This window comes from Echeneis naucrates, chromosome 15, assembly GCF_900963305.1.
Source record: "Echeneis naucrates chromosome 15, fEcheNa1.1, whole genome shotgun sequence".
NCBI classification, from domain to species: domain Eukaryota; kingdom Metazoa; phylum Chordata; class Actinopteri; order Carangiformes; family Echeneidae; genus Echeneis; species Echeneis naucrates.
In genome coordinates, this window is record NC_042525.1 from 16,731,356 (window position 1) to 16,752,695 (window position 21,340).

The following is a 21,340-nucleotide window of genomic DNA, read 5'->3' on the forward strand; positions in this document are numbered from 1 at the left end:
TATTGTTTCTGTAACAACGGCCTCGTCCCACACCCCAAGGACCACCCAGACTTTAATTTCACTCCAAACATTAATGAAAGCTCCTCCTTCTCTTCATAACATTGCATGATGGGACTTTTGATACTAGTACCAGCTAACCAAGGAAACCTATAAGTATACAGTTTGTGGATTTGTAATGGAAATTATTTGACAACATCTTATATGAATTTAAAGTAGCCCTAATCCCTCATTAGTCCTTCATGCCAAAACATTTTAGCTCTCATCAGACTGTGTTGGGCTCTGTTCAACAGAGGAAACTTCTTTCACTGCAGTGCAAACAGTATGACCATTCTACTTGTGACAAAACAAACGTATTTGAGAAACAGGTGAGTCCACGAACTGGTGAGTGTCACACAGTGAACACAGTTGGAATGAGGCAAGAGAGATTTTAAGTGTACATGAGCAAAAGAAAGAAGGTTTCTTCTCGGGGTACATTATTTTTCAAGAGAATGTGTGCGTAATATGAGAAATGGTGGTGGGAAATAAAGCCAGGTTTTGCTTAGCGTGTCCAACCAATCACGAAGGCCAGAAATAACTCAAAGCTTTTGCCAAAACCACACGCAAGCTCCTGCACACTGAAGGACCAAGGGCCCCAGCTATGGAAAAGTCATCAAATTAGGAGCCTGAAGAGGCCAAAAAACACATCTGTGAAGAAGTAAAGACAGAAAGAAAGAAAATGAAATGGCAATCGCCTCAAAGCAGGTATTTTTGAGTGCATGTACGTTTGCTGTCAAACTAGGATTGTCTCAGAGATTTTAACAGCTGGGGAACCGTCATCATCAGATGTCTCTACTGCTATGAACAAGTAACCGAGCAACACATTTTCCATTTCTTCTTCCTCTTTTGCCTCATATTTTCTTTCTATTCTTTATCTTTTCCATCTCCATTTTTGTACTCCCCTATCTTTCCTTCCTCATCTTACTCCTCAATGTTTCCTTCCTCATCTCGTCTCCATTATTGTTTCTCATCCTCTTCCCCTTAAATCTTTTTCTCGCGTGCTATATTCAGTGATTACAGAAGTCGGTAAAATGCTGACTACTGTCACAGAAGAAGCACTGACTAAAGCTCCAACACGTCTGTGCATTATCAAAATCTGGTTTGTCTTTGACCTGGAAACAAGCTTTCAAATTCAAAACCCATCTATTCACTCTAGTCTTCATTATACATTCTTGGTGGCTGAAAACCTTTCTCATCAAAAACTAATAGAAAGTGTTTCAGGTCTCCCCCTGTCTTTTCCCACCTGTACTTGGCTTAATATGCTGTTATCTTGCAGCTAAAAAGCTTTTCTACTTCAGTGCTTTGCTATCATTTTTCTCCACCGGCTCTGCCTGCCAGTTTCTCACTTCAGCATGCTGCTGATGTTTGTAATCTAGGAATTTTACCATATTCTGCCATTGCTATAAGAGTGTCAGTGTGCATGTATAAAAGGCAGACATACCCATTTGGACAAGGGATCAGTTTTTGAGTATTCAGCAGGACATACAGTCCATCTGGAGGCTCAAAAAGCTGACCTGAATTATACAGCTGTTTGTCTATGTGTGAGTGTCCCTCTGCTGTCTGTCTCCGTCTTTGTGTCCATCCGTTTGCGTCTATGCCTTTAGGCCTCCATCTCTTATTGTCCTGGACAGATAAAGAGATTTGGTCTCACAGAAAGGAGGTCCACAAAATCACTTACACACACATGGAGGCACATAGACACACGTGGATGTGTGCACACCCATGCACACAATCAGATGGTTCTTAGCATGAAAGGGTCATTGTGCTACCACAGCTACAAATCCTGGCAGCACTCAGCACTCGACAGTTAACACATACACACACACACACACACAAACACACACACACACACACAGAAAACACAGAATTCTTGTTGGACAAAATGTTCTTTGTCTTAAAACCTGAGGACTAACAGGTCTATACACACAAAACACAAACCACACGTAGACACACACACCAGCCAATATACACAGGGCTAATAAAGGTGGATTACCCTCATTTACAAATGTATGGCTTTGTGACTGACCCATTAGCCAAACTAGTGGGAGCACACCCCAATGAATTATTCAGGGCCTCCTTAAGGGTTAAAACAGGCAGAAAATATGCTTGCTAAGATCTCAAAGAGCAGACAGAATAAACTTATACAGAGAAAAAAAGATAAAACACAACAATATAGGAGAGAGGAACATGGAAGTATTAAATATTAAAAGTTTTCTCTCATCAGTCAAAGTAAATATATTGATTGGAATGTCTGTGATGGATACAGATTTAAAGTTTTAAAGAGATTGCAGCAAAATAAGAAAATAATTATTCTAAGATGCTGAGAGTCAAAAAGGAAGGAAAATTGTGAGTTTTTGAAAGAACAGCAGCAAAAAACTAAAGGGACCCTTAAAGGGTCAATTTCTTTTAGATTTAAAGAACCCACATGTCCTTAATGACAGGGGTGACGAAAAAAAAAATTAAAAGAAAGTCAGAAATACAAAGAAGTATTTCTATTTATATCTGAGAATCATGATTACTATTTACAAGAGAGAAATTCTACTTCATGTGTGCCGTCTCCAAGCAGACATAAATGAGCTGAAGAAATGACACATCCCTTCCATAAAGAGTGCAGATCAAAAATCCTCCTGATGATTACATGACTCAGTGGCCTTGGAGAATGAGGTAAATCAATCAAAAACAAATCTCTCCTCCGACTCCTTCCCTCCATGTTTCGCTCTTGCATTCTCCCCACCCCTCCCCTCAATCTGTCTTTCTCCTAGCCTCTCTCCATCCTTTTTGTCTCGATCCCTCTCTTCCTCAAACCTTCGATCTCTCTTTCCGTATCCATCCAGGCGTATACAAGTGAGTGTGGCAGGCCTGGATGGTGTGTCTTTGTGCATCACTGCTTTAGTCTAACAAACCCTCACCCTTATCCCCTCATTACGCACACACAAATATCCAAATTTAAAAGGCCAAACCTTTCAAGAGTCACGCCAGATGTTCCAAACTTCAAATTCCTGCAACAACCTCCTTCTCATTTTTCGTCTCCGTCTCCATTTTCTGGTGTTTTCTTCAATTTCCTCCTTTTTTCTTGCTCGTCTTTTATTCATTTTGTCAATTTTTATAGAGTCCTCTTCCCTCCTCATCATTTCACAATTTCCCTCTCTGAGTCTTTTATTCAACTTTATTCTTTTAAAACATTTTTTCCGTCTTATTTATCCCCCTGCCATTTTGTTCCATTTCTGATTTTATACTCTGTCAATCACATCCTTCCCCTTTCTCCTCTTCTCTTCATTTGTGTGGATATTCATTCTCAATCATCTCTTCCTCTCCTTTCTTTTCACTTTCCCCTTCCCTTTCCCTCTTCTCCTCACTTCCCCTCCCCTTCTTCTCTCACCCCATTTCTTTGCTGCCGGTGTGGCTCTGCATACGTTCCCTATCAGCTCAAGCATCTCAAAAATCATTAAAAGGAACAGTAGCTTTTGGCTATTGGAGACATATTCATTCCCAAATATTTCCTAATAATCTGGATATGCCAGATGTTCCGTTTTTTTAAACTCTTCATCCTTCCCTTTCCACTCTACTCAATGTCAAACCCTTCTTACTATTCAATCTTTTGTTATTTTTGCAGTCTTAAGTTTAAGTGACTTCAGACTTTATTGCAGCTTTCACATCTTTTTCCAACCCTATCTATCTTGCTTACTTGGAATTGGTGACGTGTTTCTTTATTTACCATTTGTCCCCCATCCCCCCTTCGTTTTTCTCATTTCCTCCCTTTTTTCTGCATCGTTTCTTTCTTCCCTTCGCTCCAAAGTCTCCAACATCCTCCTCCTGCGCCCCCAATGCCATTCTCTCTGAGGCCTATTGATTCTGCTGGGGTTTTTTCCCCCACTCTCAGCTGTCAGTTGGAGATGGGATCTTCTGATGTGCCCAACCCTGATAGACATTTTTTTCCTCCTGCTAGAGTCTTTGAGATAGAGAACCTACACCCACATGTGCACAAATACGAAACAGATGGGAGACAGAGAAAGACGATCACGAAAGTGAAATGGGGAAGAGAGTGAAGGGCGCATTTTCCCCTTCCGAGTCAATTTTTTTTCTTTCACTTTTGCATTTCTCCGGACTATTTTATTCCTTCACAGTACTTCATAGCCACTATGTCATGACAAGAACTGACTTATGCTGTATTTTAACATCTCTCTTTTTTTTTCAGAATCATCAGTTCAAGCTGGAAAAAAGTCATTCAGCATTGGTTTGGCAAAGTGAAATTTCCTGCATCCGTTTATCAGTACGTGATCTTTGCCCATGTGTGTTCTCTTCCTTTTCCACTTCAACCATTCGTCTTTTTTTTTTAACCATATTTTTTATCCTTTATTCTTGCCACACTTGCTGCTCAATCTGTCTTTGTTGCCAATTCTTTCTCACTGTCAGCCTCCATCTATTTGTCCCACCTTCTCTCTCACCCATCCCTCCAAGTATCGATCTAGCTGTCCATGATATGTCACAGTGACTGACAGCTACTAATTGGCTTAATCCCACCCCTGGGGGTTTGTAGGTCTTTGACTGATCTGGATACAGCTGTCCCACTGTCCAACAGCTGACACCATGACCCTTGGGAGCCAGTGAGTTTGCTGAAAAAAAGAGATAGTGAGATGGAGACACAAAATGTATTTGTTTAGATTAACCTATACTCAATTCAAGTGGAAACACTTAAAAGAAGGTATAATTTCAAGGAAACACGCTTTGGCTTTGTTGCATTGGAAAAAAAAAATGTAGAGACACTTAGGCACTTAGGTTACATTCAGATAAATGGAGTTGCATGGAGATCACTGACATGGAGATACTGGCAGCAGGCTTGCTTCAAGTGGACAAATATCTAGCTGAAAGGTCACCTCTTTTTTTTTTCTCTGAAATAAATGTGCATCAGCAAGCGTGTCCTTGAGCGAGACAGTGAGATGCCTAAGTTGGGACGGAAAAGAGAGAGAAAAAGAGACAGACGGAGGGATGGAGACAGTCGCCCATGAGACGAAAGAAGCACCCCTAAGCAGATCCAGATTAGCTTTGCTCTATTGAGGAGGCAAGGGGCAGAACACAAGGCCTTAGTAGATGCCACTAAGCCTTTAAAGACCACCCTTCAGCCTTGGATGTACACCCCCACCATCCCATTTATCCAGTTACCGACACTCACAGTTTACATTCACATTAACCCAGGGGGACCTTACAGGCCCAACATTCAGGCTCAAAGGCAGGTCATGATCTATTCCCCAAGAAGCCATTTTATAGCTTTGAAGTGCTTTTTATTCATAATGATGATGAAGTGCAATGATAGTTTTTATTCCAAAGCAGCTAGTGTGTCATCAAACATTTTATTCCTTTGTAAGTGAAGGCCTCAGGATAGCTAGTAGCTTCATTAATATTTAATACTGAGCGCCTCTCTCATGACAGCTGTTCAGTATTGGACACCTTAACATGGTGCTGAATATTAAACTAGCAATTAGGAAAATTATACATTTGTATTAAATTGCATCATACGGTTACGGTTTCGTCACTTAAGCGTCTATTGAGGTCGCAGTGACTTTGACCTTTGACCACTACAATCCTATTAGTTTTTTCCTTGAAATGTGCACAACGTGGTGTTAGATTTGAAGATGTTACCTAAACATCTTATTGAGATATTACATTCACAAAAATGCATGGACTGACACTGGAGAACATAAGGACTGCAGCCATGAAGTTGACCTAAAATGAAATGGAAAACCAACAGGGGCTAATATATTTTGTGTTTTTTTTACGAGGGCTTTTTTTTTTTTTTTTCTTGCTGTGAAATCTCAATGGATTTGCACTTTGATCCTGTCGCCTATAATCCAAATACAACACATTGTAGAATAAATGGTCGAGGGCTTCATTTCAACATGTTATTGATTTGTATGTGAGGGGTTGGCTTGAAAATATACACGCTTTTGAGCATCTCGATGTTTTGTTTGTTGTCTTTCTTTCAAATGTCAAAGGACTGAATTTGAAATGAGCACAATGAAGATGAATGGGTTATGGTGAATTGACAGGAATGGGGCGGGCACTGAGGTAAGAGGGAGGAATTGATCAGCAGTGTTTCGGACCATTACACCTACCATGCATGTGTAATGACCCTAATCACCCCTCTAAATATCCCTCTCCCACCCCTCACCCACAAACTAAACAACAAACACTCAACTTTTTAAGAAGCTGGAGGACACAGCGATCATTGTGCCAAAACATCCACCCCTGCTAAATGATCCCTTCTGCTTTGCCCTCCATTCTCATCTCCCTCTCCATTTTCTGTTTTCCAAACCAATGCATGAACACCCTGGGTTCTTTATAATAATTGCCCTCCCCCCTTCACCCCCACATGGTTGTTGAAACCAAGTACCCCCTCTTCTTTCTCCAGGTTGACACAGAGAGCCCTTTGTTACGAACAGCAACCCCATGCTTCAATAAGCCTGCACCGTTGGCTCTCAAGCCTTCCTGTATAGCCCAAGACCCATATATAAATCATATGCCTGTAAATCACAACATTATTTCTCTATTTAACTGATGTTTAAATGTTTGCATTGGTTTGGAAATAGTTAATTTTTCATGATCTAAGGAGATCCATCACATCCTTCTGGAGCCCAAAACCTCTTTGCGAGAACTTCCAGCCTCCTTAAAGAAGCTTGTCATTGAGATTTAAAATATCTTAGACTACTACTCAACAGTGTCAACAAAAAGTGAGTGTCTGCAAGCAGCTTTTTGCCCACTTGGCTTGCTTTGCTTTGAATAAGTGCATCAAATAAATACTATATCTAAAAGATGAATACAACATGTAAATTCTCATAAATGAGGAGTTTTTTGCACCTCCTAATGTCACAACAAGATATTTTCTTTGACATATTTCTTTTCATCCTGAGAGTGAAATCTTGTGACGTGCAGCTCTTATTGCTATAAATTACTCTTAACGATTGTTCCGTTGCATTGCTGAATAAAATATTAGCATGCTCTGTGAATAAAACATCAGGGCTATTTTCTGATATGAAAAGGTCAAAGGTCTAGACAAGCGATGATCTATTTACCTCTTTATACCTGCCCCCATGCGCACACATAACTGCACTTGTATACATACATCTTTGTTCTGTTTTTATAGTGTACTTGTAAGGGCTTTCCACAGATAAGATCTACTTGGAAAACTCCTGATCCGTGCTGTAGCCTTCAGCAGCAAACCTTAACTCAACATAATGCATCTACCGTGAAAAAAAAAATAAAAAAAATCAATAAATAAAAATAACTCAGATGAATCACATATAAAAGTAGAGCTTTGTCTTTACTGCAATGGATGTTGTCCTAGGTCTTTTTGTGCTCATAGAGACAGCTGGTTCTCATAAAGATAAGGACACTGGATAAGATGCTTAAACTTGTGTTCACACAGACTCAGAATCCCAAACATGCACACACAAAGACACACAAAGCCTGGGGTGACTTTGCATATCTTACCATTAGGTGAAACAAACGCACACAGACAGGCTAAGTGGAAAGACTTTTATTTGTTGTTCTGGTGCTGCTCGTGATCAGGTGAATGGAGATGTGCAATCTGACACACAATCCACAATGATCTTGCATGGTCAGCTTTAGTAGTAGTATGTGACAGAGGAAAGGACACACACACACACACACACACATAACCATAACCTTGGTTGTTCAACCTTGCCACTAGAATATAAATAACAGTGATGGGACTTGCTTTTCATAACATCACAATAAAAATAAACATGGCTGTGACAAATTTGATGTCATTCTACATAAACAGTGAAAACACATACAATGTATGAAAATGGCTCAAAGCTACTGCTCCTTCAGTGGATTTAAAAATAACCTTCAACGGATTATCTTTGCACATTTAATATGAAAAGCAATGACAGCCACAGAAAATGTTGTTGTGCATTAGAAATATGCTATATATCCAATATCTGGTGATAAGCACTCTAAATAAAAATTATGTTGTTTATAGTCGTTAAAATATTTTAAGCATCAACAAAAAATTAACTGATCAGCTCAATATGGTACTACTTTCCATTATGAGACAAAAAATGTATTTGCAACACAAAGCGACTGGCATCTCATAATGAAGTTTCTTTTTTTAAATTTCACATGTTAATTATTTTTAATACAAGTCTGAGGAAGTAGACAGTGAATGATCTACCTTGTATGACTCCTCCCACCTTTCTTAATATATACATGTGCGCCTCTACAGTGAAATAACAATTACCCACTCCAAGAAGAGGCTATATCTGTCATTCATTGCCTCTCTTGTCACTGAAAAGGTCAATGCAGTCACAGCTGCAACTGAAACCTGAAGAGGCAGTGGAAGAGGGAGATAAAACCAGAGTGAAATGAGAATGAGAAATGGTGACACAGATTAAGGATAGAGAAGAGAGCAAGAAGCAGATATACTAACAGTACCTTAGAGGACAAATGACACAACAAACAAAAAAATAATAAGAGATGTTTTATATAAGTCTCTGACTTATGTTGGGGATAGAGGCAGAGAGCCTGCAAAGAAATATCATGGAATCAAGCTATTTGAAGGGAACAAAGAGAAATTAATACTGTCCAATGAAAAAGAGCAGTCACATTCAATCATATTACACAATTTTAAGCGTCACGGTCAATGAAGCATGGATAGAGAGAAGGGACAGAGAGAAAGGAAGATTGGAAAAAGGAGTCAGAGGGGCAGAAAAAGGGAGTGTGGGAGGCAATGACAGTAATAACGAGGGAGAGAGAGAGAAAAATAAAGAAATGCAAACAAACACTGACAAACAAATAGTAAGAGACAGGGGGAGACAAATGGGGGGGGGGGTTATTATGGTAAAGAGGTCAAGCTTGCAGTAATGCTCTGTCTTGTAGAACAGAAAACAGTGTTTTTGTGTGTGAATTATGTGTCAGACTCCCACGTGCACCGTTGGCTTATTCCTATCTGCATGTATATGAGGGAGCCGTCATCTGTCACAACGCCATCACATCACAGCTTTAAAGTGTGTGTGTGTGGTTATATAAACTCAAGACATCTTCTGTGTGAAGGTACACAGAAGACAAACACCATTATCTTCCTGACACACCTTCATATTCGCAGAGTTGAGTCAATAACGACTCAAAAAGTTCAAAGTTTTAAAGGAAGCTGCTCATTAGCAAGGATGTGCATTTTGGGGGAATGGATGCCAGCATCAGGCGTGCATAGAAAATATTACAAAAGCATCTATTCATATCAATGTCATCTATGTTTGTGAGTAAGAAAAAAAGTACTTTTATTTTGGATCTTTTTCAAATAACATTCTTTTATTGCACTGTTGGGATGAATTCAGAGGAGAGGGAGAAAAGGCGAAAAGAAGAGAGGCATATTGAAGAGGACAGGAGGAGAAAAGAGGGGAGATTAGAAGAGACGATAGGGGAGGGAGGCAAGGAGGAAAGTCAAGGAAATGGGAGCCATGGTGGGAAGGAGAGGATGAGAGAAGAAGAGACAGGAGAGGACAACTACTAGATAAGTCCCAGTTTGATCAAAGCGTTACTTTGACATCAAGAGCAGGCCTTGCTGACTGGTTAGTGCTAGAAATGCAGATACTCACTTTGAAACATTAGAATATGTGAGTCTGAGAAGGTGCTAGTCATAAGTGTCCAAGTTATACTGACATAAACCGTAAGAATTTTTAACGCCTTCCGGTTTGAGCTCCTTGCTGTCTAAACAGGATCTGTGATTGCATGTTTCCAATGGCTTTCATTTGCATTAAATACAGGTAAATCATGGCTGAAAATCCAATTACCCGACTCCCACCCATAACATTCCACGGTGTAAGTTAATGAATTGAGCTTTTACTGCTCTTAGTCAGTCTGATGACCTACTCCATACACCAATGGATCTAATAAACGGCCATTCTCCTGCTTGGGAAATCTGTTGCAGTGACACGAATTTTGTGTCATTGCTTAAAATAATTCAACATGCAAAATGAGTGTAACGGTAAACCAGTCCAAACGCTTCGCCATAAGTGTCTCCATTGGAGAGAATTACAGAACACACTGATGGTGACAAAGCAATCACTTCCAGGAGCGAGGAAATGAAACGCAACACAATGGGATTTCATAGACACGACAGATAACGCCATAAATAATGTAGCGAGGTAAAAAGTGGAGACAATAGCATGTCTAATTAGAATGCTAATTACCAGAGAGGTTTATACCGATTGGCGCTGGAGCACCACTTCTTACCACAACTGGGGACACCGCACATAATATAACAACTTCCACCAAGCCATGAGTTTTAGCGGTTGCTCGGCTATTCTTTAACAGTAGTCTCTCCCACTTTGATGTAGATCTAAAGTGTGGCAAATCTAAAGAAAAATGTGCTGGGAAGGATGTATGAAAAATGTTCTTGGGCAGACAGGGTCACAGTTACATGGCTATTAGCCACCAGGATGCCACTTCTTCAGTTCAGCTATTTATCACTCTGTTTATCTACATATCTCTTCATCCACCCCTATGATGCAGAGTCCTCTACCTAACCCTGTTCATAATCAGATAAGCTTCATGCCATATTTGTGTTTGGCTGGCTGTGCACTAAGGCCGTGTGTGTGCATGTGTGAGTGTGTGCGTTTTTCAGAGTTTGCAGAGCGCTCAGCTCCTGGTTTTGGCATCTGTGTGTGTGTGTGTGTGTTAACACGTGATGTAAAATAAATTCTGTTAGCAGGCGATACACACCTGTTTGGAACAGATTTGACAGCCTGCTAACATGCACACAACACACATACACACACATAAACCAAACTCACACAGACACAGGCACACAAGAAAACGAATATTCACACATGCAGTATAATTTTGTGCATATACACACACAAAAATAATCCCTCTCACGCACACACACACATTGAAACTTGAGGCCATAGCTGTCTGTCGGAGTTCACCTTTACAAATGTGTTTCATCAGCAAAATTAACGCACTACAATTAACATAACTATGTTAATTATGGAAATCGAGAACACCGTCTGCAAATGCGCACTAAAACCTGTGTGTGCGTGTGTGTTAATGTGCATGAGGCAGAAACTGGCAAGAAACGATAGTGGGGGCGAGACGGATGAAGGTGACTGAGAGGAGGAAAGAGGAACAGATAAGACAATAGCCGATTGACTGGGAGGAAATATCATCCGCGTGGTATTAATTGGTTATTTATCAAACAAAATATGAATGATTAGTGTGATTCTAATGAAGGTGATAATCAATTATAATAATAATCAATCCTAATATGAATTAGAGAGAGGAATGGGAAAGAGGACGGCAGGCCAAAGATTGCAGAAAGACAGAGAGTAAGTGAGGTGAGACAGTTGATTGACCGTTTGAGTGGTGGCTCCAAAAAGACACTTACACACACACACACACACACACAGTTAATTATTATCCTGAATAATAAGAAGCAAATGACTCATTAAATCTCCCCTTGACCCGCATGCAGCTACTATCCCCTCTTTCCTACTTCCTTTCTCTCTCACTGACTCTTCTGTACCTCAGACAAAAGCTGTCAGACTAGCAGTCTTTTCAGCTGTGAATTATTAATTGATATTCAAGCAAAAGGAAAAAGGAAAAATCCTAAATGACCCCAAACCCGGTCATTTTTGTGCTAAACTTGTGCAAGAATGCAAAGTAAATCAACTCCAACTCTTGTGTGAAACGAACTTAGTTCTTGACCTTCATTCCATTGCGCTTGATTTTCTCTCTCCTCCTCCACTTCACTGTTGTTCAGCCTCTCTCCCTCCTGAATACTGTCTACTAAAGCAGAAATGCAGTTAAAGTCGACTGTTGTAAAACAGCCTCTCCTTTCTTTTTCCTGTGTGACCGGTGTCATGAGACCACAAATCACCAGACTGCACCTAACAACTGTCGCAGAAGACAAATTTCCCTGAATTACACAAATATGCGTCCTGTCTGACAAGCACACATGCACATATAAAAATATGCACTTAATACCTGCAAAATCACATTAACAGTCCATTTCCTTTGACATAAAAGCATGCCTTGCGTTTATGGAACTGAAAAGCTTTGGCCGGGCACACACACTCCCACAAAAACATGAAGTTCTCTGATCAATATCACTCTATCTGGAGCAATCAATTCTAATTCTAATCCTATCAATAGCACTGTCAACGCTGTATTCTGATCATCAATATTGATATCGATGAAATCACTCATTAATCCTGAATCAGCAATGATCCAGACTCCACTGCGATCACATTTACATCACAGTGTCATCGTCAGGCCGTAAATCCACATGCGCTCCTCGTACGCTCGCGTTTGTGACAAAAAGGTCACACAAACTGAAGAGCAGCATAGAACTACTCCAGGAGAACAACTGGCAAAGCTTTCATTTTAAAAAGCAACACATTTCAGCCGCAGCATCTGGCATTACGTTTGCAGGATGAATGGCCATCAAAAGTAAATCAGTTTTTAAAGTCAAGAATTAATTGATGCTGAAGTGTTTGTGGAGCCCACTTGTTTTTGTTTAATAGCTCTAAGTGGTGCCCTTGCTGTTTTCTATTATTATTCTTGGCATTGGTTCATGTCTCTGAGTCTTTTTATGTATCCACAGAGCTTAAACCTGTGCAGCTTAAATGACTTCAGTGCGACTTTGCTCATAAAACAATGAAAGCAGGGGACATATTCATGAATCATCTGGCTTCTGGTTTGTTTCTGTGCCCAAACATGAAAAGTTATTTTGTTGCTGACTTCAACTTAATGTCTCATTCTCAGCATGTATTGTGATGAAGGGTGGAAAACACCATCAACCGAGACAGATGGACAGAGAAATGTTGGGAGACATTGAAATGTCTAACAGACTAGAATGTAACAAACTAGTATGGACTCAAATATACCAGTAACACTGTTTCCAGCTGTTGAGTTGTTAAAGGCTTCCAATAAATAAGTTTGCAAAGCGAAAAATTACTTTAAAGTACCAGCCTGCAGTTACATTTAGATTAAAAGAACAATTGTACTGTTGGCAGTGACGATATATGCCTTTTCATTTACGTTTGTCAGGTGTTGAACTTGCTGTGATTTACCATCTCCAGTGGCTACACTCTAACTTTCATGTCACGGCGCAGTCAAACACTCCAGGACTAATTAAAAACACATGAGCAAAGATAACTCACACACAAACCCGACGCTTAGAGAAAACTGAACCTGGGCCATTACATTGCCAGGAAACTGTGTCAACAACAGTGAACCACCTGTGCTGTCTAAAACCTCCTCTCACGCAGGAAAACATTTCTCCACCCCCCCCTCCGTTAAATGCAGACAAATCAGCCACTGTCTTTTTTTCCCTCTCTAAAGGGCAAGTAAAGGGATTAGAGGTCAAAAACACTAATTACCGACTCTGTCATTTCATCTGGTAGAGACCGGAGATTAGAGTTATAATCCCATCACACTGCCACAGGAAATAATAAATCACTATAACAGCTACCTTACTTCCCATTATGTTGTCTTGAATAGACAGGGAGAGAAGGACAGGTAAACAAAAGCCCCCTTCAGACAGAGATCCTGTTGTATTGCCCTTTTATTCGGCCACCTTGTTTGCAATAAACCCAATGCATCTTTTCACCCCTCTTCTTGTGATTTTAGACGGCATGGCGTTTTACCCCCCCACCACCACCAACAAATCTTGATGCAGAAAGTACAGGTGGGATAAAAGGCACAACATCCCTGTCTTGACTAGCCCGTGAAAAAGGTGGCTGAAGATGAAAAGAAAAACTGTTGCGGTGTTAAAATAGAGAGAGCAGGCTGAAATGTAACTAGTTGTCAGCTACACTGTCTCCACTTTATATCACACCTCTCCTGAAGAGCGAGTCACACAGTCAAAAAATAGTGCAGAGGCAAAGCAGAGAAGCTAAGTGCACTCCCCTTTCAACATGCCACTCCTTCTTTACTGCTGCTCCCCTCCTGTATGGTCTCCTGCCCTCCATCTCCCCTCTCTCCAGGAGGTAATGCAAATCTGAAGGTAACAGAAGCCAGTCACAGTGGACATACTTATCCAGACTAGACTGTGTATGTGTGTGTGTGCGTGTCTGCATCTGTGTGTGTATGTTTGGGGGCGTGTAGATTGAATCTGGCATCCCTGGGGAGCCTAACTACCTCTCCATATTTCTGCTTCAGAGTCCTTGTGAGAGAGAGAGAAGCGACGGAGGGAGGGAGAGGGGAAAACTGTGATTTGGAAAGAATTAGAAAGAGCAGAATGGAGAAAAAATGAGCAGAGCAGAGCAGTTGTTTCTGCAGCAAAGCCCAACAGCTCCCTCTGTCGTCATGTAGAAAAGCTCTTTACCTCTCATCGGTTCCCCTTTTCGTGTTTCTTTTGCTTTTCTTTTTCAAGTCTGTCTTCCTGTCTGCAGTGACATCTCCCGCTTTCTGTCTCTTTCCAGCCTCTTTTGCCCTCCCTTTACTGTTTGGAAGAAACTAGTTTACAATACCACGACTTATGAGAATGAGCAGCTGGTGCTTAATTAAATATGAATATAACGATTACAGTGTAATAAATTAATCCCTTTATCTAACTGCCTCCCTCGTGAGCTACATCAGCACTCGGTTGCCTTCTGTAAATCTAATACTATGCATTTTAATAGTGTGGGAAAATCAGCACCACTCCTCACAAAATCTTTAGATGTGGCTCGTGGCCATTCAAAGTCAGCTTCTTGGGTAAAACTCATCACATTATCCCATAAAAAAAATGCATCTCTCACTTGATTATGGTTTTTGTTTTGTCTTCATTGTCCGACCATTTAGAAAATAACTGAAATCAATAGATGATCAGAGTATATTTCTCCCTGCTGGCTGCTCTCACATATTCACTCACACATTTCATTGTATTTTTACGTATTGTAAGAAACAAAGCCACAAACAAGGATTCTTCCATTGCCTGGTCCTGGAGCAGCTTTAGCGAATACAACAAATCTGCCGACGTTTCTGTGTCAGTTTCTGAGTTAATTTTTTGGCTAACCATCAGTGAAAAATCTGATACCTCACCCACCCTGCTTTCATCTGTCATCCAAGCCAGGTTTTTCTTTATGCGGCTCACCCTAAATAGCACAAAGACGTACTGCTACAAGGGAATTCTGCACTTCTGTCCTGCTTTTAAAGTATACAATCACTTTCCCAGACATAAAACCACACTTTTGCGGGAACTGGAAAGGGAGCCATGTTGGTTCCTGTGATAGCAAAATGAAGGCATGCTGCAGGTCTTATTTCAGCTCAGACAGCAGTGGCTCTCATGAGAAGCGAGACCAAATCCGCTGCCGATGGAAGTCATGCTGCCCTGCACCCCCTCATCCTGATAGAAGTCATGCTCTCCTCTCCTAAGCACCGCTCCTCCAACTGCACACCCTGTTGTTTCTTTCCACCACGTCTCCTCTGCAGAACACATCCTCTCACCCTCATTTTCTCCTGCTTTTCCTCTCCCCTACTCAGTGTGAATAACTATGTGACTGATATGCTATAGAGCTGAAGAATTAATTAGGGAATTAAACAAACGCGCATAAGGACAAATCAGGCGATACTTTGGGTCTATTTACATAAATCCTTTTGTGGCATGCCAATGAGAAAGCTGTGATGTTAAACCCAGTCTTAGACCAAATGGAATAAGGAGCGATTCAATTCTGAATCGCTTCAAAAAATAAATAAATAAAAATAAATATATGGTGATTCTTCCCGTGTGATGTGGTCACTGAACCACAATATGTAAACTCTCAGAATAACAAAAAAAGAAAAAAAAGTAAAATTCAGCTTTCTTTTCTGTCGACTAGCCTTTAGGCTAATGAGTAAAATGCCAGAGGGCAGAAACATGCAGGAAAATGCTGTCTGAAAAGTACGGAAATATGGACGAAAACCACAACATTGTTGCAGCACTGGAAACTTCCATTGTCAAGACTTTTTGCCTGTGGGAATGTAACAGTGGTTGCAAACCCTTTCTTTTAGTGTGAAAATGACCTCTGTGTGCATCTTTTTGGTGGCTTCAGACTTTTTCTATGAAACAGCACCTCAAGAAACAGCTCTGAGTACCAGCAGAGCCTGGCCGGTAAGAACCCCCTATCGAATAAAATACAACAGCAAATAATTTTCTCAATGGCTCCCACAAGACAAAAGAGTGCAGAGAGTCGGGGAGAGTGGGATGAGGAGCAATGAAAGGGCCCGGGGAGAAAAGAGGGGAGATGAAATGCAAAAGGGAATGAGAGGTAGAGGAGTTTCTAGGGGAAGGGAGGGGGGTTTCATAGCGCAACAGTGTGGGAGACAGAGGAGAGAGAGGGAGAGAGATTATTGCCTGCTTGAGAGTAGCAATCTTGAGCTGTGCAATGAATACCAAAGACTGTACAGCCCTAGAGTCTACGCCCCCCCTCCCCACTCAGCTCCCCCACTGAGAACGCAGTGGAATTGCAGCTCCCCAAATTATACACCAATATTTCACTTACTCTCCACTGAAAATGACTAAAGCAGCGGCCCAGTGCTCCGCCGCACATAATTACAGACATCAGAGCAGCGCGCACAGACTTCATACAGCAAGAGAACATTTTCACCAGGTTCCACTAGATGTCTGTGAAACGATTAAAAATGATCTAATGGGGCCCTACAGGGGCGATAAGCCAAAACGCACGGGCCTAATTGAGTGCAGAATGAGCTTGAATGAGCCTAAGGGCAAGTGAGCTGTGCGAAAATTTTAATGCAGTTTCACCGGCGCTCCCGGAAAAGGGCAAGGACGCAGCTCCAGCTTGAAGTATTCAGATGGACTGAATACTAAAGTCGGCGGAGTCTGGAGGGCTCCACATCTCGAGATCTAATTCCACAAAGCTATAACGCCTGCTGCGGAGAGCGGTGTTTGGAAAAGGCAGGAAGGGAGGCAGCAGGGAGAGAGAGGGTGGTTGTGGCTGAGCGGCTCAGCTATGATGACTGAACGGGAGATAGAAAGTCAGGTAAAATATCGCTTCGGCTTGATTGTCAGAATGACACCAACCCCCCCCCCCCCCCCCCCCCCCCCCCCCCCCCCAACACACACACACACACACACACACACACACACACACACACACACACAAAATAAAAATAAAAAAAGATTTAAATAAATAAATAAATAACTGGTCGCATCTTTGGATTTGCTGAAAGGGTTGACTAAATTATTAATCCTAGTACATAATGTGATTTCAATGGTGAACACACACACGCACTAAACCTGCTGTGACGGTGATCCAAAGAAAAGTTGTGCGTCGCCGTTACGCGGAGCCGCTGACAGAGACAGCCAAGTGGAGCCAGCACCGCGATTAGCCACTATACGTGGCCAGACTCTCTCTCTCTCTCTCTCTCTCTCTCTCTCACACACACACACACATACATATATACATACATACATACACGCACACACGCGCACACTCTCTCTGTCTCTCAGGCACACACTCGCAGAAGCTCACGTCAAACGGTCGCCAAAATCTGGAGAGAGACTGCGCTGAGGGGCTGAAAATTACTGGCCGTGTTTGTGAGGAAACCGCACAGATGCAACCGTCATCCAGCAATGGTCCCCTAGGACCGAAGAAAGTGTGCACTGACACAGCCAGTAACACAAAAACACACAGAAGCCTCCATATTCTGTTGCCACCTCTTATGCGCAACGGCTCCGAGGGGGCTTTGAGCAGCGTACTCCTCATTTGGCCGCACATAACCAAGTGCTGCATCTTCTCACAGTGAACTTTTTGCCCCACATATATATGCCGTGATTGTGTGACAATCCGGTGTTTGGACTCATCCGGAGACGAACCCGAATCTCCCCCAGCATCCCGAGAGCCGAGCCACTTCGTTCCGCTCGCTGCCGCCCGTTTTTACGCTCAGGAGAAAGAGAGACGCGCGGAGAGGAGGATTCGCCGGGAGGAGATGCGGGTGAGCGGGACTGTGCTGGGGTGACACCGGCCAGGTCCGGGTGTTTAAACTCGTGCGGGTCCTTACCTTGGAGGTAGGAGACTCCGTGCGCAGCCCGTCCGTTTGAGGAAATTTTCTCCAATGCATACAAGCCAGGGGAAAAACGCTTACTTCTCTCAACTAGTATTGCTTCTTACATCTGATGTCCGACACATCCCCTGATCAAAACCCCACTTTGTCTTTTTTAGTGTGCGCTTGGATCAGAGCGGGATTTTGAAAAAAAAGAAAAAAAACTGCTCTGGTTCTGTTCAGTTCTGTTCTTTTTATCCGCCGGTGCGCAGAGGAAAATATGCCAAACCAATGGAGCTGGGGATTAAAAAAAACTAAGGATGGTAAAATGATAAACTGAGCAGTGGTGCGTCTTGACAAGGTTCCTAAAGTGAAGTGATGAGCGGTGGTGGGGAGAGGGAGGTGCGTATCGGGAGAGAAAAGAGGGAAATCACCGTAGCATTCCTCCCTCCTTCGGTTATGAATCCGGTACCGTCGGCGCCGTTTATCCGTCCTCCCTCCAAGAGCCTCGGAAACGGTGTGAGGGGAACTGATCTGTAGCGCAGCAGAGAGAGAGAGAGAGAGAGGTGGGGGGAAGAGAGAGAGGGAGAGAGACAGAGAAAGAGAGAGATGTCGCTACCGATGGAGGGCGTTGGAAACTAGAGTAACCCCCTCTGTCTTCTCACTTTCTCTTCTCACTTTCTAGGCCTGACTGTGGTGGCCATATTGTGTTTGTATTATTAGGATTCAATTTAAACAGCGTGCTGCAGGACAGCAGGGATCTGCTGAGGCACCACAAGACAAATCCAAGCACAACAGGTCAGAGGAATGAATTACTTTCAACTTGAAGGGATCTGTTGTGAGACTATTGGCTCAAAAACAAACAACATTTTCATTCATGCAGATGTGTCTGATAGTTTTTGTAAGGAGCAGTTGTATTGAGTGAGACTAGAGGAAATCTCTGTAGTACGTTATTTCCTCTCCTTTGCAACACTGCCAAGATGTTTTATATCAAAATCCAGCCTGGAAGGCTGCAGCAGAGGAAGCCCTGCGGTGGGTGGGGTGGGGGTTTGGGGGGTTGTAAATGAATGCAACAGTTGCTCCTTCGCTATTGGTTGAGAGCAGCTTCCAACTGTTCCTTGGGCAGATTTAGAATTTCCCCATCAGCCAGTGAGAGCAGAGGAACAGAGTGAGAGGGGAGGGGCAGCGCAAGGGGATCCTTGCTCCTGAGAGGTGATTCGCTGAATACAAGTCCCATTTAAAATATCCACAGGCCAGTGAAAAAGAGAGGGAGGTTGGGAAAAAAAAAAAAAAACAAAAAACAAAAAACTTCTGAAAGGTGAAACAGATTTTTCCACGTAACAAAGTGATGCTTTCAATTGAGTTACACTGCTTTTCACTGATCTAAGATTTCTAAATATATCCCATTACAACTCGATCCTGTGCACATTATCCAACCTGAGAACTCGAGCTTTTTTTTTTTTTTTTTTTTTTAAACAAATGAGCGAAGTAGCTGATACTCTAGCAGGCAAAGGTGGAATAACACCAACACCAACAACAGAACTCAGGGGAGAAGACATTGCTACTGTAAACCTTGTTTTTATTAATAAACCAGATCAAACCAGACCAAACCCAAACCAACACCATAAAAAGACTGTGAAAATGGGCACGGTCAAGAGCGATATTTAATATTGGGGTGATGCTAGCTTAGCTTTGCATTGGGTATTGTGCTTTAATTGTGAGTCAAGTTACACATTGGAGCTTGACTTGTGCCGTGACTAGTGTTATATTTTGCATTGCTGTTAACAACCTTAACTTAACTCTGTGATACACAGAAATTTCTGGGAACCAAATTTTCAAACCCAAAACATTTTCAGTTGGCTCAAAGCCAACAAAATACCTCTCGGAAATTCTCAGGTATATTTAAGGTGTTAATTGCAAAGATTAAAAACTCTGAAATAGTGCTCATTTGCAAGAGGGCAGGGGTTTTCATCCAATGGGGAACAGTACATGATAAAATATACAAACTATATTAGGCCATAATGAATGAACAGGTGCACAGTCATTTTATTTCAGTTTGCAGACAGTTAAAAAACTGTATTTCAATGAATTAGTGTCCATTTGCATATGTTTAAACACATGCATTTTTAATGCACACAGTCTCAAAGTCTGTAATTAGGTCCTTTCTTATTTATGTATGTATTTAAGCATACATACATACTGTATATACATACATACATTAGAACCAACAAAATCATTATTTTAAAGGTTATAGGTATACCCACCTTTCTCTGTGTTGACTGGCCCACCAATTTTAACCTCAGAAAACATCTAGATTTGAAAATATCCTTTTTGAGACCCTGTATTTATTTAGATTTTTTGTTTCTTTAGATGGGAATACATATATCAACACAATTCCAAAGCTTCTTTTGTTTCTTTCAAATTCTGAATAATCGGTTCAACATCTAATAAAACTTATAATAGGCCAGAAGACTACTCTGCTCTTCTGTTAGATGACAGCAGCTCCAGGCACTCCCGTTTGTGTATTATTATTTAGCTTTAATGTCAAGTGAGCAGCTGCACTGTTTGTAGTCGAACTCATTGGAAGAGGAAAAGACGAGTAAACCAAAACTGAAGGGATATCAGTTTCTCTGGACCACACCAAACAGTCACTTTAGCATCCCCGCAGAACCATTCTGAAACTATGTTTGAGTTTAATTGCTGTGCAAAGCTCCTGAAATGGTCTGGGGCATCTTGATTCTCTCAAATAAACCAGTAAATGGTTTGTTTGGTACAGAAAGGTCCATAGCCAGAGGTCTTGGAGTGTGACAATGAAATGAGCTGAGATGTCACTCTGGTCAAAGAGAGCATGTAAAGTTGACCAGTTGAATGTACACGACAACTGAGGGACATTCTTTTTAATCTTTTGGTGGTTTAGGTTTTCAGGGATTGATATGATCAAAGGAACTTAAAATGTCATTCCATGTATTTTTAGCCGTGGCTATTTCCAACGGTCCCTATCCATCAAAATCATTGGTCACAATCACTGATTAATCAATTTTTAAGCACACATGTTCACCCTGCCACGAGACATGTATGTGAAATGGTGTCATGCCTTTCACAAACTGCTGAAAGTCTGCCTTCAATGAGACTTAGTCATGGGTAACCTGAATGAATGAAATGAAACAACAGGGCATCACTGTTCTGATTTCTCTTGAGACCATGAGTTTCCTCCTTAAACCATTTAGTGATCATTGGCTCAAAGCAGGCGTGGCATTTACACTAAGCACATTCACGTGACACAGCAAAAAACAAATTACTGTTTTAGTCCGACCAAAACTGG

General features: G+C 41.6%; 1 protein-coding gene across 2 annotated transcripts in view; it reads right to left on the bottom strand.

Annotated features, from left to right (window-relative positions):
- cdh11 (cadherin 11, type 2, OB-cadherin (osteoblast)) overlaps positions 1–18,520 on the bottom strand; it is a 78,197-nt gene extending 59,677 nt beyond the window's left edge. Inside the window, exon 1 of one of the 2 annotated variants that reach the window (XM_029520513.1) lies at positions 18,037–18,520. The gene's annotated coding sequence lies outside the window, so the exon portion shown is untranslated. The remainder of the gene's footprint in view (positions 1–18,036) is intronic. The other variant, XM_029520514.1, reaches the window with a different exon arrangement.
- Between the last annotated feature and the right edge of the window lie 2,820 nt (positions 18,521–21,340).